At 51.1% G+C, this 26,495-nt stretch overlaps 1 protein-coding gene across 1 annotated transcript in view; it reads left to right on the top strand.

Annotated features, from left to right (window-relative positions):
• The window catches only part of Cyth1 (cytohesin 1), an 81,412-nt gene that overhangs the window by 18,613 nt on the left and 36,304 nt on the right, over positions 1-26,495 (top strand). The window lies entirely within an intron of this gene.

The following is a 26,495-nucleotide window of genomic DNA, read 5'->3' as shown; positions in this document are numbered from 1 at the left end:
TGATAGAGTCACTTTTTTTTTTTTTGGGCATTTTTGTTGATTTTCAATGGCTTGCCAACAAGTGCCAAATTGCTATCCAGCTACATACTGGGCTATGGTGCTGCTGGGACAGGACACTAGACAGTGCTTGCTTCTCTGGCTAACTGTGGCATCTCCGATTCGCTTCTAAGCCTGGTGGGATATTTTTGGACCCAGATTTTTGTTCCTGTCCCTATTGCTTGTGTTAAACAAGCATTTAAACAATGGCCTAAGTAAAATGGAGAATTTTATGCATAGTCATTTAACAGTCTTCTAAAGCAAAGATTAGACCAAGCAGAGCTCTCGTCTTTGTTCAGCATCTGTGACCAGTGTCAAGGAGCTGTTGGCTAGTTGACCTCAGTGGAATTGACTGGGGCTCCTGGGTCCCTGTGGCAGGCACAGCTCTGGTGTGGCTTGTCGGCTGGCTAGAAGGATGGGTGGAGTGCACCCTTTCGTAACATTGGTCTTGTGGTTTTACAAAGAAGGGGCTGTGAAATCAGACTGAAGATAGAGAACAAGAAGGGCATGTGCTACTCTAATGGAGGCCACAGCAACTGAGACCCCACCCACCCACCCATCCTGCTCCGAGCTGACTGCAAGCTGCCTCCATAAGTGAACTTAAATTTTGTACCATGATCATTTTTTTTTTTTTTGGATGAAGGCTAAAAATTGTGTCTTAAAACTCCTAATTGAATTTTGTTTAAACATACAGAGAAAAATATGAAGCAATTTAATAATCTCCCTCCTTCCCTTTTTATGTCCCATATTCTCCAGCTACTAAAAGTACTGGAAAGATCATTCTAGGAACTAGGGACTGTGCTTTTAAAAGACACTGCAAGTGCTTGTACCTTAATCAGCTACAGAACAGATTTCTCTGTGTCCTGACCAGAAGTGTCCCTATAGCAACTGCCTTATTGAAATCGCCTGTTCATTCCTGGTGGGATGGTCAGTACTTACTCGGAGCTGATGGGACACTTGGCATGACTGCCTGCTAAGACACAGACGCTGTGCAACAGACATGTTCCGTGGAGAGCAGGGCTTGTAGGTCATAACATGTAAATGTTTAGAGGTGAGGCTCAGAAATCTGGGCCAGCAGTCTGTTTCCTTTTGTGGTCTCAGTTGACAGGCAGCTGAAAGAGAGACCCTGGGGGTGGACGGTGAAGGATATTAGGATCCAGAAAAGCAGAAACTGCTGATCAAAGTGGCACACTCAGAAGTTTAAGTCCATGAGCCATATAGAGGCATTGAAGAGTACACACAGCAGCACCAGTCAGAAGAACCAGGAAGTACAAATAGCCTAGATGCCCATCAGCAGTCAGCGGGAAACACAGGGCCGCGCACTATCTAGTGAGGGTTATAAAGGGGTTAAAGCTGTAGAGTAGCTGAACCTTGAAGACAGATTAGTGACTGAACCAGGCACTAAGGTACACAGCAGGCCTGAGCAGACCGAAAGGCCAGTTGGTAGTTTCCTGAGCTGGGGGAGGCAGGGGTGTGCCTGGGGCTTTCTTTTAGGGGAATTTGGTGCGGGTCCTCTGGCAGCGCAGCTGGAACACTAAGGGGAACCATCCCCAGTCCCTCAGTTTTAGACATCGCTGTAAGAATGTCCAACACTGACACAATTCTTAGGGTAAAGTGACTTTGAAAATATTGATAAATCTTCACATAGCACAACCCACAATCCTTACTTCACTATTGCCCTCCCCAGACACAATAGGAGGGGACAGAGCCCCATGGCCCGACATTGGCGATGCTTTCGATGGCCTTTCAGGTGGTTTCCATTGTTGCTGTGAACACTGCATGAACATTTGCACTCCCGTTAGTAGTGTGAGTATGGGGGGGGGCTACACCCCTGCAGCATCTGTACAGAAACAGATCTTTTACCTCTGGTCATTTGCCAGCCCCATCATCTGCTGGGAGTTTTTCTCTGAAGAGAGATTTCTGAGCTCTGTGTCCTGTGCCAGCACCATGACACCCCAAATCCCTAAAACAACTGAGGAACACCGTTAGTGTGCTGAAGCCTTCTGTGTGTGAGCATGGCTCCTCTCCGCTCCTTCAGAAAGTCTCTATAAAATCCTAGATTGTTTTCTTGTAAAGTTTTGAACACTGTGATAAATTCCTGACTGTGCACTTGTGCTGCTGATGTGTGGATCTGTACTCAGAAGCCTTGCTAAGCTCTAACGGCTAGGTTCTTTCCCGGCTAGGTTCTTTCCCCGGTGTGTGGACAGTCTAAACAACCAATGACAGTACTTTCATTTCCCCTGCCCAGTCCTTCTGCTGGTGTCCCTGCCCTGTGTAATCAATCGGCTGCTTCATGAGAGCTCAATTCTTCAGGGATTGCTGCTAGAGGGAAATTAGGAGATACAATTAAGTCATCAAGGGTGGGTAGCCTTTATTTTCTCCAGCTTATAGGGAAAGCGTGTACCAATGTCCTACAGAATATACACGTATCTATGTATACATGTTTGTGTATATAGATACGTGTATATTCTGTATATATATATATGTGTGTGTGTGTATCATATAAAATAATATATATCATAATAGATAACTTTATTATTCTAAGAAATTCTTGTTTTGGCTTTCTAAGAGATTTTTCTCATTCACAAACTTTCGGTTTTTAAAATATTTTTCTACCTGTATTATATTTCCAAAGGGGGGAAACCCACAATTAAGTCAGTGAGGTGTAGGCAGATATTTCTGTTCGGCCTGCCAGCTCCAAAATAACCACATGGACAGATCTTATTAATTATGAAAGCTCAGCTGATAGCTTAGGCGTGTTTCTAGCCAGCTCTAAACCAGCCCGTTTCTTTTCATCTACATGGTGCCATGTGGCTCACGACTTGTTCCCTCTCCCCCTGCGTGTGCTGCTCCCTCTGTGTGCATGGCGTCTCTTTGCGACTCTGCCTTCCCTCTCGGCATTCTCTCTGCCCCCAAAATCCTGCCTAGCCATTGGCCATTCAGCTTTTTATTAACACAGTCTGAGTGACACATATTCACAGTGTGCAAAAAGATTATTCTATGACAATGAGGTAGTGTGGTGTGCCTTTCTTGGGTAACAGGTATTGTTAAGCACTTGAAGTGTACAGCACACACATGCACACGCACCCCTTGGTGATTTTTATATTGTTACATGTTGAAACATTGTTTCAGCTATGTTCAGTGTCCTAGGGGTTTTATTGCTGTTAGGGGTCACCACGACCCTGGTGTAAGTGTTACAGCTTGGGTGGCACTCTTGAGCCAAGGGACACCACAGTCACAGCAAGCTTAGCAGCTCACAGCCCTGCTCCAGCAGGGGAGGGCTTCCCCAGCAAAGTCGCTACAGTTCGGCTCCTGTCCCCTGAAGTGTAACAACTCCACTCAGCTAGAGGAAGGTTTCCCAGGCGAAGGTGTTACAGCAGCGCTGCACGCTCGGCTCTGCCCAGTCTCTCTCTCTCTCTCTCTGCTCCAGCAAAGGAATGTCTCATCCAACCTCATTCAAGACATTTATTAGGAGGAAGAGTCCAGGAGAGTGGCTGCCTCTGCCAGGGTGGAAGAAGACAGCAGCAAACTGAACAGGCTCAGGGCTTATATACACCTTCTTAGAGGCACAGTTTTTCCAGATTTTCACGGCAGAGATTGGTCAGATTTCAGTCCCTTGAGCTCAGATTGGCTAGGCCTTGTGCTCAGGGATTGGTTGGTGTTCTGCTTAGGTTCAGGGTCAGATTTGGCTCTGGTTTCAGGGCCAAAGTGTGTTTCTTTCACGGGTGCTTTTTAGCCTTTTGGCTCTTATTTCAGGGCCAGGGCTTATATGTCTTTCACTGGCTCTGGCTCTAGGGATAAAGTGTTTCTTTGGCACTGGTTTCAAGGCCAGCATGGATTTCTTTGGCTGGCACTTTTACCCTACACATGGCAACTCTTATAAAGACAACATTTAATTGGGGCGGCTCACTTACAGCTTCAGAGGTTCAGTCCATTATTATCATGGTGGGGTTATGGCAGAGTGCATGCAGACATGGTGCTAGAGAAGTAGCTGGGAGTCCTAGATCTTGCGGGCAACAGGAAGTAGTCTGAAGTACTGGATGGTATCTTGAGCATATATGGGACCTCAAAGCCCACCCCCACAGTGACACACTTCCTCCAACAAAGCCACACCTCCTAATAGTGCCACTCCCTATGAGGTTATGGGGGCCAATTACATTCAAACTACCATAGTTTGGTTAAATAAAATATAGTTTTAATATTAATTTAAGCCATTATCTGCTTTCTCTTCTTCTGTCCCTCTCCACCTCTCTCCTAGATTTACAAACCCTCTCTTTTTAGCCCAGTCTGACTTCAGATTCAGGATCCTTCTGCCTTTGCTGGAATTACAGGCATGGGCCACACACCTGGCTCTGAAGTGTAAAGAATATATTTATTTCTTAGAGGAGAAAACCCTCATGTATGAAGACAGTGGTGACTTCTGTACAAGGAGAATATGCAGAGGCTCAAGACCCCAGCCCAAGCAGTTGGTTCCTGGGCTTTTCAGATCCCAGTGACATTTCCACAGATGATAATGGCAGCTAACTTATCTAGTCAGAAAGAAACTTAATTAATTTGTCACTTTGTACCTTAGTAAAATGCAGTTGAGTTTAGGTCAAATATGTATACAGGTGTAAATTTTGGGATTTTAGTTTTATTGGGAGCACCATCCCCTGAGTTACTGTCCTCCAAACCCAGATGTCATAAAGAATAGCTTGACAGACTGGACCATAGATAAGGAAACATTTGCAAAGCAAAAGTCCTTCCCAAGAAAGCTAAGAGAGGTGGTGGAGCTGGAAATTGTCCAGCACATCGACACAGAGGGTCGTTATCCAAGCTGCACGCAGAACACCCACAACCACAGCAAGATCTCAGCCAATAGAGCATGGGGCCTGGCCGTCAGCCCCCAGCAGGGCTCCGATCACAGTGGGGAGGGGGGAGAGCGGCTGGGCCTCCTAGAAGGTTTGGAGCAGCATTTTACAGTCATACTGGTTCACTCAATGGTCTCCAGATACCAGCTCCATTGAGAGACTCACAGTCCGTGCATGCCATGGCTTGGGACAAAAACGACGAAATGAGCTGGCCTGGCAGATCTTGTGATGGCAGCAAAACAGTTGAGTTCACTGGCAGTGAATCTACCAGGGGGGAGAAGACACTGAGGAGCAAGGCTCTTCCCAGGGACAGACTAGTCTGGGGACAGGGGAGGGGATGGGTGACCTCACACAAGCCCGGCACGCTCACCTTGCCCCAGTGTTGAAGGTCACCGACGCTGACTGGAAGATTGATTGGCAGCACACACCCCTGACCCAGGTGCAACGTCATTCTTAGTGTTGTCCCTGTCTGAGTTGTGTGACCTCAGTGTGATCCAAAGAAAGCAGCTGACAGATCCAAGGCCGAAGAACTGATTAGGTTGCTCATGTGGCAAGCCCTGAAACGTGGAGGATTGAGGCGCTGTCGTGGGTTGAAAGTGACTGGAGACACTTGACGATTAAATGTGATGGAAGCCTCCTGTGGTGGGGTATGCTTGGGGGTGGACGAGTTCAAGGCCATCTCAGTTACACAGTGAGTTGAGGCAGGCGTGTGTTACACGAGACCCTGTCTTAACAAAACAAGACAAATGATCATATTTGTTTTGTTTCTCGAGACAGGGTTTCTCTGTGTAGCTTTGGAGCCTGTCCTGGAACTCACTCTGAGACAAGGCTGGCCTCAATCTCACAGAGATTTGCCAGCCTCTGCCTCCAGAGTGCTGGGATTTAAAGGCGTGTACCACCACCACCTGAGACAAATATTTAAACGTTAAAACTTGAAACTAGGGGGCGCTGTGGGTTTGAGAAGGGCTTTATGTGGAAGGTAGTAAGGTGCGAGCGAGCTCATTGGAGTCACAGCCCCTGGCATCAGTCAGCTCAGGGGAAGGTGGGTCATGGAAACATCATTTCTCTTCTGCCCATCCAAGGTTTCCAGATGACAGGGTGCAGAGCTGGCTCAGCTCTCAGGATCTCTGCCTCGGAGTTCCCACCGTGCAGGCAGCTGGCTTTGGGAGAAAGCTGTGTGGCTGGGGAGACAGTCAGAGGGACTTTCCTGTGGAGTGCATCCCTGCACACAACCTGAAGGGAAGCCACATGGACGGACACACACACACACACACACACATGCACACCCCACACACATTCACACGCACGTACACACACATGGTGCAGCCCTGTAAATGTTGAGTTTCAGAAAACATGGTCTGGAGACCATTCTCAAGGGATGGACAGGCTTCCTGCTGGGCTGTGAGTGTGCTTAGGGTTTTACGACGCTGCATGCTCTGGTACCATTGCAGTACGGTCACTGTGCATTCCTTATGCGGTTTTAACATAGGAGGAAGGAAATGTGGAAAAGGATGCCTTCGATGGAATATTTTTTAAAAAAATCTGTTTTATAAAACAGTGTAGGCTGCTCGTTTGATGTCTATGCTTTATTTATTTATTTAGGTTTTTTCTTTTTTGGAGAAAGGGTTTCTCTGTGGCTTTGGACCCTGTCCTGGAACTAGCTCTGTAGACCAGGCTGGTCTCAAACTCACAGTCTGTGCTTTATTTAACAAGCAGTTTATTTTGATTAAAAAATAAAAACAAAAAAGTTGGCATTTAGCCTCTCTGGAAACTTCCTTGCTGTCTGTGAAGTTTTGATAGACAGGAGCTGCCATTTGGGAGTTTTAGAGTTTAGGAAACCTTGCCTCTGTGGTGCCACGGGGTGAGGTGCAGGGAGGGTGAGGTGCAGGGGAGGGTGAGGTGCAGGGGAGGGTGAGGTGCAGGGGAGGGTGAGGTGGGAGGGTGAGGTGCAGGGAGGGTGAGGTGGGAGGGTGAGGTGCAGGGAGGGTGAGGTGCAGGGGAGGGTGAGGTGCAGGGGAGGGTGAGGTGCAGGGGAGGGTGAGGTGGGAGGGGTGAGGTGGGAGGGCGCCCTAGGTTGGGCCAGAACGGGTTCCTGTCACCTCCCTCCACTCCAAGCATACTTCCATACTTCCGAGGCAGAGATAACGGTGATACGGAGGATGAGGAGACTGGAAAGTGCCTGCTCTGTTATAGTCACGTTGCTCAGAGAGAGCGTGTAGACCTGTAGCTCTGTATTTCTTTGCAAACTGATAGATCCATTTAAAATGTACGCAATGGCCAGGTGGTGATGGCCTTTAATCCCAGCGCAGCCATGTGGCTCTCTGTGAGTTCAAGGCCAGCCTGGTCTACAAATGGAGTGCCAGGACAGCCAGGGCTACACAGAGAAACCATGTCTTGAGAAACAAAAACAAACTTACCCAGTGGATCCTCAGGCTGCAGCCTCTGGCCTTTTAGCTTGTGCAGCACATCTTGCCAGCCCACCTGGCAGTGTGGTAGCCCCGTTTCCTGGCCCCATCCTGTCCGAGTCTGCTTTTCTCTATCCCTGTTTTCTGTAGCCCTCTTCTGGGAGCCTGCTCCTTGCATGAGAAGAGACTGAGGTCGCTTCTGACTGGACAGGCAGTTGTCTCAGGGAGTAGGGTGGAGGGCTGGGAGCCAGGCATGCTGGTGAGAGGTCTTCTCACCCCAAAGGGGATAGAGATCCTCTGTGATACTGACCTCTGAGCAGCCTCTGTTGTCTCTAGATCACCTCCAAAGGAAACGCCAGATGATGCCTCCGAGCTCCTGGTCTTCTGCTAAGATGCTGTTTTTGTCTCCCTCACCCAATTGCTCCACCCTTGCCACCGGGAGGCTTCTCTGTATTCTTCCTCTGAGCTTGGAGCTCCCCAGGCCTCAGACCCCAGCCCTCTGTGGCCACCTGTCTCACTGCTCACCGGTGCCCTTTGGGAAACCCCACACTTAAGCACCTGGGGACAAAGTGCCAGACACAATGACACTTGATGGCCCAGCAGTGTTTGTTGTATCCGTGCCGAGAGCATTCAGTGTACACACGACTCAGGTCATCCCGGGGAAGGGGACAGCTGTGGGACCCAGGGAAGGCTGGAATGGTGGTGTAAGGCTGTGCCAGGGCTGGAAGGCAGAGACAGCAGTCACTTCAAGGCTGGCCTGGTCCACACAGTGAGACCCTGTCTCAAAGCATCAAGGGGAAGGAAAGCCCTAAGGAGGGGCGAAGCTGGAAGTGGCCACATAGTTACAAAGTGTACATTACGGTTGCACTGAACATATTCAGAGGTAGCTCAAGTGTCTAGTCTAGTAACAGTCTGTTCATTTAGCCTGCAGGGGGCAGCATAGATCGAGTCTCCAGATAGAGTGGGTTTTCTTTTTTCTTTTTTAAACTTTTATTTTTTAATTAATTTGTTTGTTTACTTAAACGATATTTAAAGGCACCATGGCAACATGTTGAAGTGTAGTATGAAGATTATTTCCGCCTTAGATCTATCATTCCCCCTGTGGGTCATACTGCGTATTCTCAGTCATGGAGGAAAGTGTCTCCCTCAAATTAGGAACATGTGAATGAAGTCTCCTGGATGCATCTTCCAGCATCTCTGGACCGTGGTCAGTTGGTGAGTTGTCTGCCGAGTGTCAGTGAAGGGCCTTATTTCATTGTCCCAGAGAATCACCATAACTATGAGTCTCCCTGATGGTCTGGACATGACTGCAGTCCAGGAGGGCTCACAGCCCAGGAGGACTCACAGCCCAGGAGGACTCACAGCCCAGGAGGACTCACAGCCCAGGAGGACTCACAGCCCAGGAGGGCTCACAGCCCAGGAGGACTCACAGCCCAGGAGGACTCACAGCCCAGGAGGACTCACAGCCCAGGAGGACTCACAGCCCAGGAGGACTCACAGCCCAGGAGGACTCACAGCCCAGGAGGACTCACAGCCCAGGAGGACTCACAGCCCAGGAGGACTCACAGCCCAGGAGGACTCACAGCCCAGGAGGACTCACAGCCCAGGAGGACTCACAGCCCAGGAGGACTCACAGCCCAGGAGGACGCTCTCATAGGGAACCCGAGCTCATTCTGCGACACTTTATGGCACAGATAATGGATTTTCTTCGTAACTTATTTCTTCAGAATAAATAAGATCAGTCTTTGTTACTTTCCACCACGCTTTTCTGTATCTTATTTTCTTCTTACAAATGTCAGTTGCCCTTCTTAGAAAAAAAAATAAACAAGTGGTGTTCATGGTGGCACACCCTTGTAACCCTAGCACTTAGGAAGTTGAGTTTCCTGGGCTGCAAGTTCAAAGCCAGTGTAGAGAGTCTGGAGAAGGGGAGGGGCAGGCAGCATGAACATAGACGAGGGCATGAGTGACGTTTGTTTTGACACCTGTTAACTTTGCTACAGCTCTGCCTCATAAAGGCTGTTCTGACCAACCATGAGAGCCCTGTGGGTTGCCAGGTGCCAGAGCAGCTTGTTAAGGAATGGGGGCAAGCTTTGGGGTCTCAGGAAAGTGTGCCCCTTTATGGGGACGTCCTCTCTGAAAGGCACAGTGCTTTGAACACAGTGCTTGGTAAGCTTGACCCTGTTGACACCGTCAGGCTGTGGTACAGTGTGACAGTTAGTCAGTGACGGATATAGGACAGGAAAGTGGTGATTCCATCCGTAGTGTATTTTGTAAGCAATTTCTATTTATTTATAGATGCTAAGTAGTGTTTTCACCGAAAATGTATATCTGTGATTAAACTTGGGGAGTAGGCGTGTGTAAAAGCTAATCCACAACCTCTGAGCCAGGCACAGCGTCTTCTAGAGTCAGAGAATTGAGAGTGACAGAGGCGGGCGGCAGTGGCGCACACCTTAATCCTGGCACTCGGGAGGTGAGGCAGGCAGATTTCTGGGTTTGAGACCAGCCTGGTCTACAGAGCGAGTTCCAAGACAGCTAGGCCTACACAGAGAAACCCTTAAAAAAATAGAATATCATAGAAATATTCATGACTTCTGTGTCACGGCAAATTGGCCCATGTTTGTATATTCTCACCTTATCTGTTCCGGGTGGGTGGGGTAAAGGACTAAATGTCTAATTGCTTGGGAACACGAGTATCTTGAGTCTAGAGGCCTGCGTTAGTGTCTGAGATAGAGGTCAGGAGAGCAGCAGCTCACCATGAGACACAGCTGAGCAGGGCACTGTCGAGCAGGGCGCTGTCGAGCAGGGCGCTGTTGACCAGGGCGCTGTACTGGGGTGCATGGAGGATGAATGACGCCTTGTTGCTCCCGCCGTGGGGACGGAAGCGTACATATGCAGGCCCCACCGCCATCTACATGTCTCCCAGAACATCATGTTGTATGCCTTAAATATGCGAAGTCAAACTTACCTTAAAGGCAGACTTGCGTAGGAGTGCCCCGACACACGATCTGAGCATGAGTAGTTTTCAAATGTCCTCCTCCGCGTGGCCAGTTTCACACTCGCTGTAGGGTTTGCCCCAGCCCTGTGTGTCCACATCTTCTGAAATGCTGTTCTGAGGCTTCCATGGCTTGATCTGCTTTCATAATGTGCCCAGTTATTTCAAAATGTACATGGGGCTTTTCTAACCATTCCCGTCCACGTGAGTACACAGTGACCTTTCTGCAAGGCTCCATTTGGCATTGGCTGCACATATGCCTAGTGTATGTGACATGATTATATATTCCAGCATTATGGACAGTTCCTGTCTGTATTTTTTTTTTTTTTTAAGATTTATTTTGTGTATGAGTGTTCTATCTCCGTGTATCCCTTTATGCCAGAAGAGGGCATCAGATCCCACTATAGATGGTTGTGAGCCACCATGTGGTTGCTGGGGCTTAAACTCAGGACCTCTGGAGAAGCAGCCTGTGCTCTCAACCACTGAGACATTTCTCCAGCCCATTCCTGCTTGTACTGGAACTAGTTTTGTTTTGCTTTTGAGACAGTGTCTCTATATGCATCCTTGACTGTCTGGAACTCACTGTATAGACTGGGCTGGCCTTGAATTCATAGAAATCCACTTGACTCTGCCTTCTACACGCTGGGATTGAAGATGTGTGCCACCTGGCCTAGGTAGGGCGCTGTAACTATTTTTTAAATTAACTGATTATTTTTTATTTTATGTGCATGTACATCTGTGAGAGGGTGTCGGATCCCCTGGAGCTGGAGCTACAAACAGTTGTGAGCTGCCATGTGGGTGCTGGGAATTGAACCCAGGTCCTGTGGAAGAGCAGCAGTGCTCTTAAACACTGAGTCATCTCTCCAGCCCCATGGGTAGGTGCTGTAACTCTTAATATTGCCAGTTTCCAAGGTCGCAGTCCCATTTTGGAAGATAAAGCATGGACTGTTTGTCTGGGCATCGCTAGGGGTGAGACCTGGTGTAAGCTGGACGGACGCTCTTTCACTGATCTGCCTCCTGTCTGTGCAGTCTCCATGAGTTGCTCAGTTCAGCTGTGCTGTACTTTGCAGCGTGGGCGTTAGGCTTGGGCTTGTGGTCCTCTTGCCTCGGCCTTTTCAGTAGTTAAGATTACGGGCCTGTGCCGCCAGGACTGTGGATGTTACTGTTTGCTTAGACTTTGAGACAGATGATCTTGCTGTGTATGTGTAGCTCATGATGCCCCTGTCTCAGGCTCCCGAGTGCTGGGCTTACAGAGCACACCACATGCCTCGCCCAGCAAGATGATAAATTATGTAGTCACTTTCCTCCGAGTCAGACACGGGCATTTGGTAGTTAATGTCTGTTTTAAGGGTTTGAGAAGGGGTTCTTCATTTCCTTTTTTAGTTATAAGAGTTAACGCTGCACTAGCTTTAGCAAAACAGAAGTCAAGCCGAGGTCATTGTGGCGTGGTCGGGCTTCTGTTGTACTCCAGTTTGTCAGGCTCACAGAGGCTGGGACTGTCCCCCATCAGGACTGGCAGGGAGTTTCCTGATGGCCTAGTAGGAATGGTAGCTGTCATGTGAGCTACTCTGAGTCACTTTTTGGAAACTATACTAAGATGGGTCATTGGCTAATAGAGGTAAAATCATGAAGTCCCCAACCAGGGGCTGAGGGACGGGCTGTGAGGAGCTGTGGGGCAGGGGCAGGGATGTGAGGTCCAGATTTTCAGAGGCCATGGAGTCCCAGGGACAGAAGGGACGAGGCTGCCAGAGTAAGGGTTCCTGGGCTGAGGGAGAGGACTGGGAGGCAGGAGCGGCACAGACCCGCCTGTGGCCTGCTTGCTCCAGCCTTGACTCGGCATGCCTCCATGTCCCAGATGGAGTCCGTGCATAGGCCCTGGCACCTCAGACATAAACAGAATGGGGATCCGACCCGGTTATCGCTTGGCTGCTCATCTCCCACAGCAGCTTCCCAGGCCACAGTCCGGCTGCCTGCAGTCTGTTCTTACCAGCACCAGGGTGGCCTTGTCACAGAGGAAGTCAGATGCCTTTGCTCTGCCTACAACACAGTCACTCACCTCAGCCAGAACAGAACCTGTGGTCCTTTGAACAGCCCAAGGCTCCCTGCAGCTCTGCAAAGCCTCTGCACGCTGACCTTACCTCCTGCAGCCCCTTCCTGCTCCCCACTCTCCAGAGCCCCAGAGCACGTGCCCAGGAGTGCTGACCACTCTGCGGTGGAAATACTATGTCCATTTAGTCCTGATGTCTCCACAGCCCACACCCTCTGTGCTCAGGAACCCCCCCCCCCCCCGGTGAAACAGAAGAAAGAGTATAGATTTGATTGATTAAAGACAATGTGTGTAAACTGAAGACAGAGCTGGGTTATGAACCAGTGCAGACTGCTTTGTGTGTTGTGAATATTCTATCTGGTCCCACACACCAGTAGGAAGGATGGCACTTAGAGAAAAGAACGGAAGGCGTGACATCAGCGCACGTTACCACACTTAGGGAAGAGAGCCTCGATGGCAGTGAGGCCAGTTCCGAGGTCAGCACTGGGAATGCGCCCCCCCCCCGCCCCCTCCCCGCCCCCCGTCTAGTGCAGTTCAAGTTCAGCGTGGGTCTGTCTGCACAGGCCAGACAGGCGCTGTCTCATTGCCCAGGAAACAGAAGTGGCCTGTCCCTCCCAAGTCAGGGTCATCTGGGAGTCAGATCTAACGCCAGAAGGTAGAGATGTGGGCCAGGAGCCATCACACAGGTGTAAGCAGTGCGGAGCGCAGTGATAGATAACAGAGCTCATCAAGGCAGGAGGGTTCGGGGTCAGACCAGACAGGCCATCTCAGTGAGGCCTAAAGCAAAGACTCGGTGATAGTTGCCACTACTTCACACACCTGGACTCATCAGAGAACGGAGTGAGCTGGGAATTGGGGGCTTGCCTACATCAGGCTGGCCTCTGGGCATGTCTGTGGGGATGTCTTGATTGTTTGTTCATTGATAGAAGAGTTCCCAGCCCAGAGTGAGTGACACCATGTCATGGACTGGGCCCCAAAGCTAGCAGAAAGACAAGCAAGCAGACAGCCCGGTACATTCATGGCTCTCTGTTCTAGGCTGTGTATGTGATGTGAGTAGCTGTTTGAGCTCCTGCCTCAGCTTCCCTAAATCGATGGACTGTGTCCTGGTATTGTTAAGTCAAACCCTTTGTCCCTAGAGTTGCTTTAATCAGGGTATTTGTCGCATTAATAGAAGTGAAACTAGAACACCACCCAGTGATGTCATGGCGGTGCTCTGTGGCTGCTCCCTTTAAGTTGATGCTATTACGGGTAGCTGGGTAAGGAGGCTCACAGTCAACCCCAGGAACATAGGGGAGCTTTGGACCAAGGAACTCTACTTCTAAGACACACTCCTGGAGAAAACTAGAGATGTGTCCAGAACATGTGCATAGGGCACTGAGGTTGGACCCTACTTCATTATAATCGTGGAAGGGAATGGCGCAAGGGAGATGGTGTAGATGATAAACTTGAGAGCCTGAAGTCCACCCCAACACCCTGTAAAAGTCAGGTGTGACAGTGCGTGTATGCAGTTCCATTGCTGGGAATAGGAGCTGGGGACCCCAGGGGATTCTGGCCAGTCAGTCTGACTGAATCAGTGAGCTTCAAAGAAGGTTCAGTGAGAGACACAGTCCCAGAAATAGGGTGAAGAGCTGGGTGTGGGGGCGCACACCTTTAGCCCCAGCTCTCGGAGGCAGAGGCAGAGGCAGGCCTGGTCTACATAGTGTGTTCCAGCTGGGGATACATAAGAGAGACCCTGTCCCCCCCAAAAAAGTGAAAAGCAACTGAGGAAATGCCTATTATAATTGATGTACACACCACACACACACACACACACACACACATACACACACCACACACACACATACACACATACACATACACACCACACACACACATACACACACCACACACACACACACACATACACACACCACACACACACACATATGCACATACACACACTACACACACACACATACACACACCACACACACACACACACACATACACACACCACACACACACACACACACATACACACACCACACACACACACACACATACACACCACACACAGTAAAAATGAGATGTTTATAAACAGCATGCAAAAATAGTTGCTAACTTTCTGGTGTGTGTATACATGTAAGTATGTATTGAAGTTTAATAAGTATCAGGAGAAACAAATAGGCCGAATAGATGTTTATTCAGGGAGAAATGACTTACAACATAGACAGAGGAACACCAGCAGGTTCCTGGTCCCAAGGATCCTTCCGGATGCTCTCCTGTCCCCGTGCTGCAAGCAAGAGAGAACTCTCAGAGCCCCCTCCTCAGCCTTAGTTCCCCCAGGTAGCATCCGCCCCTGTCTCCACCCCCAATGGGCGTGGCCTGTGCCACAGGTGCGGACAAAGTGACTATCCCACTACATGTGTGTGACATGAGAACTTGCTCTATAGAACATAAAGTCTATTGCAAAAGGAGCTGGGCCAAACCCTAGTGTCACCTGTGATTCCCACTGGCTGCTGCTGTTTCCTGCGTTTCATTGTTTCATGAACAGCGTGGAAAACATGCAGAGAAAACAGCCTGGTGTGATGATGTATTAGGAGAGGAGTAACACGGTGCAGTGTGCGGCTTCCCCGTGGTCACCGTCAGAACAGCCCCAGAGCCCCAGTCTGCACACTCAGGCAAGAAGACACATTGAGCTTGTGTCCCCTAGGAGGTGATACTGTAATTCTGGTTAATTCTTGTCAGAATGCATGCTTTGGAATAAGTGGATTAAACAGAGGTGCCCTTCTTCACAGATAGGACAAACAACAGTCAGGTTCACAAACAGTCCCTAAGGACTGTTGTAATTCTGAGCAAAATGAACACAGCCCAGAGCATCCTAACACCTGATTTCAAACACACTGCAAAGCAGAGCAGCCCAAACAGCAGGATTTCGTCACAGACGGCGAAGCAGACATGGGGGCCCCAGAAGTCATATATCCACAGCCAAGTGACGTTCACAGAGGCACAAATACTCGTGCCAGCAAAACTGGGTACCCACACATAGAAGAATGAAACCTGACCCTGTCCCACCATCGCAAAAACCAACCCCAGATGACCAAAGACCATTAAATTAGAAACTACCGAGCCACTAGAAAAAGCAGGGCAGCGTTGTAGGATGTTACAGACATTGTGACACTATGGACAAGATCCCCGAACAAAGGCAAAAACAGACCAGAGAGATTTTGTCAAACTAAAAGCTTTTGAAAAAAACTATTTCTAAACTGTAGAATATAATATCCCAAATATACAAGGCACCAAATAGAAGAAGCAACCTAATTAAAAAGAAGCCGAGCAGCCGGGCATGGTGGCACATGCCTGCATCTTAGCACTTGGGCAGTGGAGCAGGAAGGTCAAAGTTGAGGTCACTGTCAGCTACGTAGGGAGTTTGCGGCCAGCTCATGCTGTTTAAAGCAGCAGAAAGATGCAGGAAAACAAAGCAGGAGATAGAAATAGAACCCCTTTTAAGTTTTGGTGTGTAACAGCCCTGGCTGTCCTGGAACTCGATCTGCAGACCAGGCTGTCCTCGAACTCAGTGGAGATCTGCCTGCCCCTCCTTCCTAAGGGTTGGGATTAAAGGTGTGCACCAGCACTGCCTGGCGGCCTTTCTTGAAAGAAGCCATGCAAATGGCCACAGATGAGCCAGGCATGGTGAAATAGGCCTGCGTGTAATTCTAACACTCCACAGGCTTCGGGGTATGTGTGGTGGGAAAGGGAGGGAATTCAAGGCTAGTCTGGGTTATATGATGAAGGTCTATCTCAAGCAGGTGAACAAAACCCCCAAAACCCAGCAACAAAAATGGCCAAAATATTCTAAATGTTCCATATCACTTGCTCATCAGGGATGATGTCAGCAAAAAGCAACAGCTGCTGGCTAGGCCGCAGAGGTGATTAGCACATGGTGCAGCAAATACTGTGCAGGTCCCTGAGAACCCAGCAGCAGTGCACCTCAGGCGCCAGCCATGCGGCTCCTCTGGCTCACTGTTGTTTTACGGATTTACGTACTTTGGTTTTTGAGACGGGGTTTCTCTGTGGCCCTAGCTGTCCTGGATCTTGCTCGGTAGAAGGCTAGCCTCTAACTCAGGTGTCTGCCTGCCTCTGCCTCTGCCTCCATAATGCTAGGACTAAAGGTGTGTGCCACCACACCTGGCTCCCTGGTTTTATTATTATTATTATTATTATTATTACTATTATTTACATTTATTATTGTGTTGGAGTGGGGGCTTTGTGCATGTCATCATGAGAATGTGGAGATCAGAAGACAACTTATGGAAGTTAGCTGTCTCTTCCCACCTTTATGTGCATTTTGGGGTCCAGCTCGACTGTCAGGCTGTGGGGTGTGTCAAGCTCTTTACCCATTGGACTATCTTGTCAGCCTACATTCATAATAAGAGTTGGAAGTCCCCGATACAAGAAATGACATTTAAGGACAAAGAGATACATTACTCACTCTAATTTCGGAGCTAAACATTGTGTGTATGGAATTATGGGTCTGAATCCCATAAATGTGGGTTACAACTGCAGAACTCAGAGTGGAGTTGAAATGGCCTCACATTGATGAGGAGTGTGGCCCTTGCTTCTCCGGTCCTGAGGCCGGGCCTCCTGCTTTCAGCTGGGACACGGTAGCGAGCTGTGGTGATTGTCGGGCTTGTGGTTGTCTTGTGGATGGTGACGTGCTGCTTTCTCACTGGGAGATGACGGTTTGAGGTGATTCCTGGGAAGACTGAGGAGGTGAAGCGGGAGGTAGCAGCTGCTGTGTCCTTGCTTGGGTGAGTGAGGACGGGGTGGGCCCGCTGCTGTGATGACTCAGAGCTGTTTAACATGCTGGAAGACGCTTGAGCTTGACTTCAGGAACTGGGTGGGGACAGAGACTGCAGTGACGCCTGCAGAAGGTGCCAGCTCATTGGTCCCCATGCCACTAGCTGTCCCTCTGGCAGTCCAGAAGCAGCTCTGAGCTGTCCCAGTGGCTGGACAGCTCCCTGTAGGTGTTCCTAGCCCCACCCAACCCACGGTCCAGGAAACTGTTCAGAGTACTTTGCTGAGTGAGTTAGCAGCAGAGCCCACCTGTCCTGCCCTGAGAAGCCCAACAATGGTTCTTAAAGGAGGAGAAGGGAAAGATGGTGAGTCCCAGCCTGGGGGGGGGCAGGTGGGCGTGTGGGGGTCTTGGACTCAACTGTGAGCTCCTGTGAGGACAGCTTTACTGGGCCTTTGTGGCAGAGTGCTTTTAGAGTTTAGTTTTTATCCTGTTCCTTTCAGAAGAGCTGCAGTGTGCTGAGTGAGACTGAGGTGTGTGTGTGTGTGTGTGTGTGTGTGTGTGTGTGTGTATGTCTGTGTGTGTGTCTGTGTGTATGTGTGTGTGTCTGTGTGTGTGTGTCTGTGTCTGTATGTCTGTGTCTGTGTGAGTGTATATGTCTGTGTGTGTCTGTGTCTATGTGTCTGTGTGTGTGTGTGTGTGTGTGTGTCTGTGTCTGTGTATGTGTGAGTGTATATGTCTGTGTGTGTCTGTGTCTATGTGTCTGTGTGTGTGTGTGTGTGTGTGTGTGTCTGTGTCTGTGTATGTGTGAGTGTATATGTCTGTGTGTGTCTGTGTGAGTGTGTGTGTCTGTGTATGTGTGAGTGTATATGTCTGTGTGTGTCTGTGTGAGTGTGTGTGTCTGTGTATGTGTGAGTGTATATGTCTGTGTGTGTCTGTGTGTGTCTGTGTATGTGTGAGTGTATATGTCTGTGTGTGTCTGTGTGAGTGTGTATGTCTGTGTGTCTGTGTCTCTCAGTCAAAGGCAGAGTGGATAAATATGAGATTCTACATGAGGTGGCAAGAGTCCTCCAGGCTTCTACAGCCTCTGCTTTACCTTGAGCTTTGTGCAAGACAGTAATGTTCCGGGAGGCGCAGCTCCTGCTTGTTGACCATTTACTGTATCTGAGGAGCAGTTGGGCCACAGCTCTGGGAACTGTGAGCCTCCATGAAGCTGGGCTGGGAAGTAAAGGCATCACTGGGCTCTTGCTTTTCCTAAATGAAGGAGAGGAGAGGCTTCCTCTCTCTCTCTCTCTCTCTCTCTCTCTCTCTCTCTCTCTCTCTCTCTCTCTGCTGGGTGAAGGCGGTTTAAAGTCTCATGGCGTCTGTCACACTTCCCTCAGCCCCCAACCCAGGCTGGAAACGGTGGAGCTGTGAGTCAGGAGCTGAGACTGCACAGTCTCCCTGCCGTGCCGCCCTGGCTCAACCACAGCTTCAGCCCCGGGGCAAAAGAAGGCCAGTGTGGCCAGCTGCAGCTAGTGACGGCTTTGGGATAAGCCGAACGTGGAGACGAGGCCGTGCTTCAAGGGTTCCAGGAAAACTGTCTTTCCCTTCCCTGTCCGGGTTTGCTGAGCACACACGTGAGTCTCAGTCTCACCTCTGAGGACAGCTCTCCCTGGGCAGTCTCATGAGGCTTCATGGAAAACTCTCTTGTGGGCACAGCTTCTGAGTGAGAGCCGTATGGCAACCCTATTGCCGTCCCTGCTTGCAAAAAGAGGGATGGCCGTCGGGGCCCAGGCCAGGCCAGGCCAGGCTGCCCACTGGGAGAGGTAAGTCCACATTGGCCCTGTATTGAGCTCCAAGGGAAAGGGTTTTGAGAGAAGAGGAGGACCCAGAATAAAATGCTAGAAGAATCAGTGAAACCGCCTAACCAGGCCAGCCGCCAGCCGTGATCCCTCGCCCAGCTTCGCGCCCAGCTAGGAAGTGTGGAATTGTCACTCTGGGCCAGAGCAGTCACCTGTGTTGGGTTCCCCATTGTCCTGTAAGCTTTAACGTGTATCATCGGACGCCCTGCATGTGGGTGCAGGCCTAAATCCAGGCTGGGGTGATGAGCCTGGGGCATGCCTTAGGGCAGAGCTTTCGGGGTAGGCTTGAGGAATCCGATCAGCTCGACTTTTACTGAACAACCCTGAAAAACCACTGCCCCATCCCCACCCCTGCTGAAGTCTGCTGTTAGGTACAAAAGGGAAGAGCATTGCCCTTTTAACCACTGCTGGAGTAATTCCCGAGCATAGCCACACAAACAGGACGGCATTTAGTGGGTGTAAAAGGGAGAGGACAAATGGAGCTTCCTGTGGCAAGTCCCTAAGGTCCCCGAGGAGGACAGTGGTGCCTCCCACGAAGACCCCCTGCCCCCCGCCCCGATTTGCTGTCCTGAGTGCGTGCCTGCTCAGTGGAGAGGGCTTGGGACAGACGCTCGAAAGGTTCTTCCCCTCCACACATCAGCTGTGGGACTTTCACACCCTTCTTTGTAAAAAAATCACACATAGCCGAGTGTTGCTGGCACAGGCCTTTAGTCCCAGCACTCAGGAGGCAGAGGCAGTTGAATGTCTGTGAGTTCGAGATCAGCCTGGTCTACAGAGCTAATTCCAGGACAGGCTCCAAAGCTACACAGAGAAACCCTGTCTTGGAACCCCCTCTCCCCAAATTATATGTGTTACTTATGTGCAGGGTGTCAGAAGAGGGCATTGGATGCCCTGGAACTGGGGTTATAGATGGCTGTGAGCCACCATACAGGTGCTGGGGGGGTTCAAACCTGGGTCCTCCGGAAGGGCAGCAAGTGCTGTAAATTGCTGAACTCTCCAGCCCGTTACCTCCTTTCTTCTCTGAACGTAAACAATCGGTTGTTCTCCAGCATCTTGTGTTTATTTGCTAAGTAAGAGTTACCAATATCGTTAACTGGGCCCTGTTTCTCTAAGTGCTGTAGGGTTGTTTCCAGTACATCAGCTATCTGCTTATGTGTACCCCCTTGGTTTCCCACTCTCTAGGGCAGAATGGGACTCCTTAAAGTGTACCCATGGCCCTCCACAGCAGGCACTAAGTGCTCTTCTGGGCCGTGTGGTCCCAGTGTTCCCCAGGCCCTGGCTTGTGGTGTGCCCACCATCCTTAGGGTTTCCTATATCACGTGGGATCCACCATTGCCATAGCTTCTCCACTTGGCAGTCACCGATCTCTAAGTCCTGGACCCAGCTGGCCCCTCCGCAGCATCCCGGCATGTCCTTAGCATGCACAGATGCCGTGCCTGGTTGCTGCTGAAACAGCCTTGCCCGCCTCTCCCCACTGGCAAGGCTGGGTCTGCAGCTATTTAAGTCCCAGCTCCGAGCACAGGCCGCGCCTATGGCAGATGCTCAGCAAATGCTAGCTAAGTGACTCTGTAGGTTTCAGTGGGAGAATAATTGCTAAGGACCAGCCAGGGATCAGGAGCACGAAGCCGGCTGCAGGTGTTGGATCTGTGCCTCATTGAGGGACTGGCAGGGGCAGGTCACCTCAGGGAACAGCTCAGACCTGAGCCAAAAAGACTCAGACACGTCTGAAGCTATGGGGTACTACACGGGTATAAAGTAGAATTATTTATAGGAAAACGCACCAAATAGAGTTGTGTAGAGGACCTCTTGGGTAGAACACTAGGTTTTCGGTTCACCTTGTTGTTAACTTGGCTGGCAGCAGCGTCCTGGGTGCCCTGTGTCCTGGTTTGGGACAAGATGCGTGGTAGGTGTTAGAAGAGCCAAGGAGCTGCGGATGAGACCCCGTGCTTCGCAGGGTGACACCCGCTTTCACGGTACGTTTAAGCAGGAGCGTGTTTGATGTTGCACAAAGCACACATCACGGCAAGAAGCCTGTGTCACCGTCTGCTGTGACAGCATTGGAGGGCTTCCCTGTGGTGGGCACCCTTTCTCCTCACCGAGGGAGTGGACAGACGCAGCAAGTGCTCGGCCCTCGCACCGCCTGTGGCCTCCTGCCCAGGCTCCTGTGTGGAGTGTGAAAGCCGGGCTAGCTGCAGAGGCCCAGGACCGGTTAGGAGGGAGGTTTGGGGAGGCAGAAGGTGGGAAGGGAAGCAGCCCCGGGCCCCGGGAGCCCTGTTGGCTTGCAGAGTGGTCAGTGAGCCGAAGCCGGGCAGGCGCTGCAGAGGGAGGATGTCTAGCTGCCTGGAGGCAGTGTGCCAGTCATCCGGGGCCCACAAAAACTTCTGGAATCGGGGTGGAGGTTGCATATAGATGGAGAGTTAGTTCTTCTGGAAATATCTAGGAGTTCACACCTCTCATTTTTCCTTTGGACCTTGAGAGCCTTCCGAAAGCAGCTTCGCTGAACACAGTGTTCTGCTGTCTGTGCATCCGTCTGTCTCCTGCTCGGCTGCACGTTCCTCTGAGGAAGAACACCGGGGAGTGTGGCTTCTCCTGCCCCCTTTCCGGGGTCTTCAGCTGTGCAGTGACTTCCAGAGCCGGAAGTCCCTTTGCAGTGACCCAGGCAGTCCCTGCTCAGCCCCAAAGTGACAGCCATTGCCCAGGCTCCCAGGCGAGCAGGCCTCCAGTAAAAGCCATTGCCCAGGCTCCCAGGCGAGCAGGCCTCCGGCTGCCGGGAAGAAGCTGGCCCAGTCCTGCTAATGCTGCCCCTCTCGTCTGTGGAGGTCATCAGCTGCCATTTTGTTTCTTCTGCTGTGGTGTGGCAGGGAGCTCTGGGGGCAGGAGGTCGAGTCCTCCTCCCTGCAGATGGGCTGCTGTGGAAGGACCCACCCAGCAAGCCCCTTCCTTCCTTCCTTGAGAAAATAAGGAAGTCATATTTGCCTTAGCCCTGTGTTTTTCATACTCTACAGAGGACTGACTCATGGAAGCTCAATTTATGACCCCAGAGAGACCTGAGTCTCTTTCCAGAGTGAGTGGCTGCTCTGAGCCCTTCTCAGTGTAAGGATTCAGGCATTATGCTGGCCTGCCCCTGTCACCTAGCAGAATGCACTCAGGCAGTACCCTGGTCAGCCCAGGTGCAAAGGACCCCTTTCAAAGAAAGACCTCGAGTCAGGGTGCTAAGCAGGCACCTCGCAGCTAGTGTGCCAGAGCGCAGCGATACTCCTAACAGAAGAAGGGCTCAGGCTCTGTCTGGGCAAAGGGGCCAGTGGCTTTTCTGTCTTTTCTCTGCGGAAGTCTCAATGGCTGAGATTGTGTTTGCCGTGGGCCCACTGTACAGGACAGCAGCAAAGGAAGGGCTGGAGCATGCCCTTCTCCGTGGGCCTCGTTTATGGGCGGATGGCGTGGGGCTCACGTGTGTCCACCAGGCACACGTCATGAATAAGGTGGAACCTGGCACAGTGCTGGCTGGGGCCACCACGTGTCACATCTGGCGTCTTCAGGACGCCCTACTCTTTGCATGGACAGTACTGAAAAGTTTTCAGTTTTTTCAAATTTGATGCCGTAGCCATCGGGAAAATGCTTATGCACAAATTAAGAGTCTAAATTTAGGGGGATTGGAGAGATGGGTCAGGGGTTAAGAGCACTGGCTGCTCTTCCAGAGGTCCTGAGTTCAGTTCCCAGCAACCACATGGTGGCTCACAGCCATCTGCAGTGAGATCTGGGGCTCTATTCTGACACATGCAGGCAGACATGCAGACACAACACTGCATACATAAATCTTAAAAAACAAAACAAAACAAAAGCAAACGAACAAACAAAACAACTCAACAAAACCCAAATGCAGTTTGAGAAGCAGAGTCAGCTTTTCAGATGGGCAGGCCGATGTGTTTAAGCTGGGGTAGAGAGCTGCACCGGCCTCCTCTTCTGCACTGCTGTCTCGCAGTTGGTTGCTGCTCTTGTTTGCACTCCCTGGGGTGGATGAGCTTGAGCATCTTTTCATGTTGTGGTTCCTGTGTTTCTTCTTGAATCTGCCTTTACATCCTTGGAGCTCAGAGACCCGGGTCTTGCTTCCTCCTGTCCCTCCTCCCTGGCTCTCTTGGGCGCCCCTTGCTGCATCCTGCCCGGCTGCTTCCTCTGCACAGGGCAGGAGGTAGGGTCCATCTAAGAGCAGCCCCTGAGAACCCTGTGGGCAGAGCAGAGATGTAACCTGGCACCTGCAGCAGACGCCAGAGGCCTGGGCTCTGTGGCTGCTCTGCAGCCTCGGCCTCCTCCTAAGCAGCAGTGACTTAAGTGGGGCAGCAGTTGGGCTTGGCTCTGGCCTCAGGAAGCTGGGGCCCCACCCAATGTCATCAGTTGTCCCTGAGCTCCTTTCCAACCTCACCGTTACCACTGGGATGAAGGACAACTCCAAAGCCTGGAAGTCTACTGGGATATGCTAGTTAGGTTTTCGTTACCCCAACACAGGTTAGGCTGTCTGGGAAGAGCAAACCTCAAATATGAGACATGTTCTTGATTAACGGCGAGAGGACCCACTGTGGGCTGTGCCAGCCCTGCACGGGTGGCCCTGGGGTATATGGGAAAGTAAACTCAGCAGCCCATGGGAGAAGCCAGTGAGCACCTTTCCTCCACGGCCTCTGGGTCACTTCTCGCCTTGGGTCCCTGCCTGGCTTCCCTTGGTGGTGGAGTACGAGCTGGAAGAGGAAATGAACCCTTTTCTTCCCAGGTTGTTTTTGCCATGGTGTTTATCACAGCAGTAGAAACCTGACTTAAGAGGTGTGCGGTAAGGGTCGAGACGCCTCTCAACTTCCCGGCCCCTGTTGAGCAGAAGTCGATGGCAGTTGGTGGCCTCTCTGAGAAAGCGAGGTCTCAGTTTCTGTTCTTACTAGACGGTCACAAAGCATGCCCGTGTATGAAGAACTTCAGAGCCTCCGGGGTCGGGAGGCTGGGCCTGCCTGGGATCAGTCGGTGAGCTGAGGCCGCTAGTGGGTGTGTCTGCAGCTCTGCAGGGTTAGGGTCAGGTAAGGGTGGCAGTTGAAGCCTCCGGCACCAGCAGGCGAGGAAGCACTTTCTCTCCGTGACATTTGGCGGTTTAGCCGAGCGCCCGTTCTCTCCTCCGGAACTGGAAAGCCTCCAGGCCCTTTTCTCCCTGGCGCCTGCTTGCCGCTTTTGCTCTTCAGCTCAGCTCAGCCACAGTGGGACCAGCCCGATTCCTGCTGCCTTCCAGACATTTCCCACTTGGGCCTCCCTTCGCCTCTGTTCCACCCCCACCTCACCCCTGAGCCTCCTGCTCGCTCTCTCCTCCCTGGTGAACTCTGTGGCTGGACGCCCTTAGCTCTTGTCTAGAGTCGCTGTTCTGACGTCCAGCCTGTGGCACTCATAGTGTAAGAGAGGGTAGTGACATGCGAGCTGTCTGGGGTAGAGCTCTATCTGATCAACCCTGTATCTCCCACAGTCACGCATAGGCCCCAGAGTGGCGTGTTGAATTATCAGTCCGAGAAAGTCATGTCTTTCTAACATTTTTTAGTTTTTACATTCCAATCCCAGCTCCCCCTTCCGCCTCTCCTCCCGCTCCCTCCAAGAAAGTGATTTCTTAAACACTTCTGTTTTTCTTTGTCGGGGTTCCTGTTTGCAAGCAGGTTTCCCCCCTGATTTTTCTTTTCCGAGCACTGTGCTTTCATAAATTCGATTGTCCCTTGGTTTATTTTTCATCTCCTTTCTTTAAGTGTGGGAGGGGCTCAGGTTGCAGCCAGCCTTCCCCACCAACTTCTGGTCTGCTGGCTCCCTGTACCTTATAGTTTGTGCCTAGAGTTGTGCTTGTACAGGCTTTGTTCGCACAGGCTTTTGCTATCAGATTCATTTAGGACGGGTTCCAGAAGGTGACCAGTTCATGTGCTGTGCGTAAACCGGCAGAAGATCCATGTAGTATGTGAGCTGGAGAACGCCAGGGCAGCGGATAGGTCAGGGTTCATGTGCTGAGGCCTTTGCGTCCCTGGAGTGTGTGCATCCTTACACAAGAGTCAGTACTGTCGCCTCAGCAAGAAGGTTGTAACCCTTGGGACTGTGAGAAGAGCTGCAGATGTGTTCAGTGTCAGCTGCCACCTGGAGGTGAGCATGCCAGGGCGGCACCTGCAAATACTGAGCTCGATGTTGTCAGGTGATGTCTGGCACCACAGGCTAAGCAAGGAGGAAGGAGGTGGAGGTAATCAGGAACTCTCCCTGGAAGAAGGGGCCCATGAAGCGTGGGGCCAGCCTGCAAACAAGAGGAAGACTGGACTCATCAGACGTGGCAGAGCAGCGAGGCGGGAGTCTCCAGACACGAGAGGCCGAGAGACAGGAGCCTGTGACTGTGTCCGGCAGGGCTCTCTGCACACATTTCATTGAAAACTGTAGGCTTTTGCAGCTTGAGGCAGACGTTGCATATGTGATTTTAGGGTTCTTTTCTAATACTAGCAGTTTGGCACTAACTAGTCATGTTGTTGTGGCTGTTCTTTAGAAGACATAGGTTGGGATGGAGACTGTGGTCTGGAGACACTGCCATGACCATGAGGATGTCTGTCTGTCTACACTCTGTCCAGACGGGCCAGGGAGGGTACCTGTGGAGGGGGGGGTAACCTTAGGCAGTGGTCTCCTACTGAAGGAGACTAAAAGGAAGAGAGCCCGGGGTAGGATTCCCTTTCCTTATGTATCTGGACTCTTGGTTCTTAACCAGAGTTGTCCAAGGACTCCTAGCGATGTCTGGAAACATTTTGGTGGTCACACCTGGCTGAGCGAGGGTCACTGTGGCACCTAGAGGGACGAGGCCATGGGTGCTCTTGATCCTTTTGGCTTCTCAGCTTTTGTCTCCTCTGGTTGCCTCAACCCATCCCAGAAACACACTGCTCTAAGTGGCCCCCGCTGTGTTTGAATTGCTACACTTCTGCTCAGAGTCCCAGGAAGTGCTTCTTGGCGTGTCCCTTCACCGTTAGCCTGAACCTGTGCAGAGCTTGTCCTGGGCCCTGGGTCCCACTTGTCCCGCCTAACAGGGGCTCTCGTGACCCTCGCACTCGCTGAAGACTCAGAGACATTGCTTGTGCCTAGGACATTGCTGTGTTTCTTGTCTCCAGCCATCCCCAGAGTTAGCCTGCCTAGCCCTGCCACCCAGGGCCCTGAGCACATGCGGTTCACCTCTGGGGAAGAACACATGGGTGCCAGCTTACATGAACACGGAAGATGAAAAGGCTGTGGCATCCCACGTGGAGGGAGGAGGTCCTCCAAGGGTGGGTCCTGTAGATGCTGCCTCTCAGGACCCTCCCAGATGGTGTGTAGGGAGAGCAGGCTGGTCTGATGTAACTGGCACACAGGACTGGGGTCATGCCACGCGGTGACAGATGTTTGACACCCAGATCCAGTCTCTTGTTTGAGGAGGCATCATAAGTAAGGGTTAGCCTCTTCCTGGAGAGAGCAACCATCAAGCTTTGCTTCTAAGGGGGGAGAAGAAGGCAGGCGTAGCCTATGAGCAGCGGCTAGCAGTG

The sequence above is a fragment of the Phodopus roborovskii genome, unplaced genomic scaffold (genome assembly GCF_943737965.1).
Source record: "Phodopus roborovskii unplaced genomic scaffold, PHOROB, whole genome shotgun sequence".
NCBI lineage: Eukaryota > Metazoa > Chordata > Mammalia > Rodentia > Cricetidae > Phodopus > Phodopus roborovskii.
The sequence above is the reverse complement of the archived record's forward strand: the minus strand, read 5'-3'. Positions and strand labels throughout refer to the sequence as shown.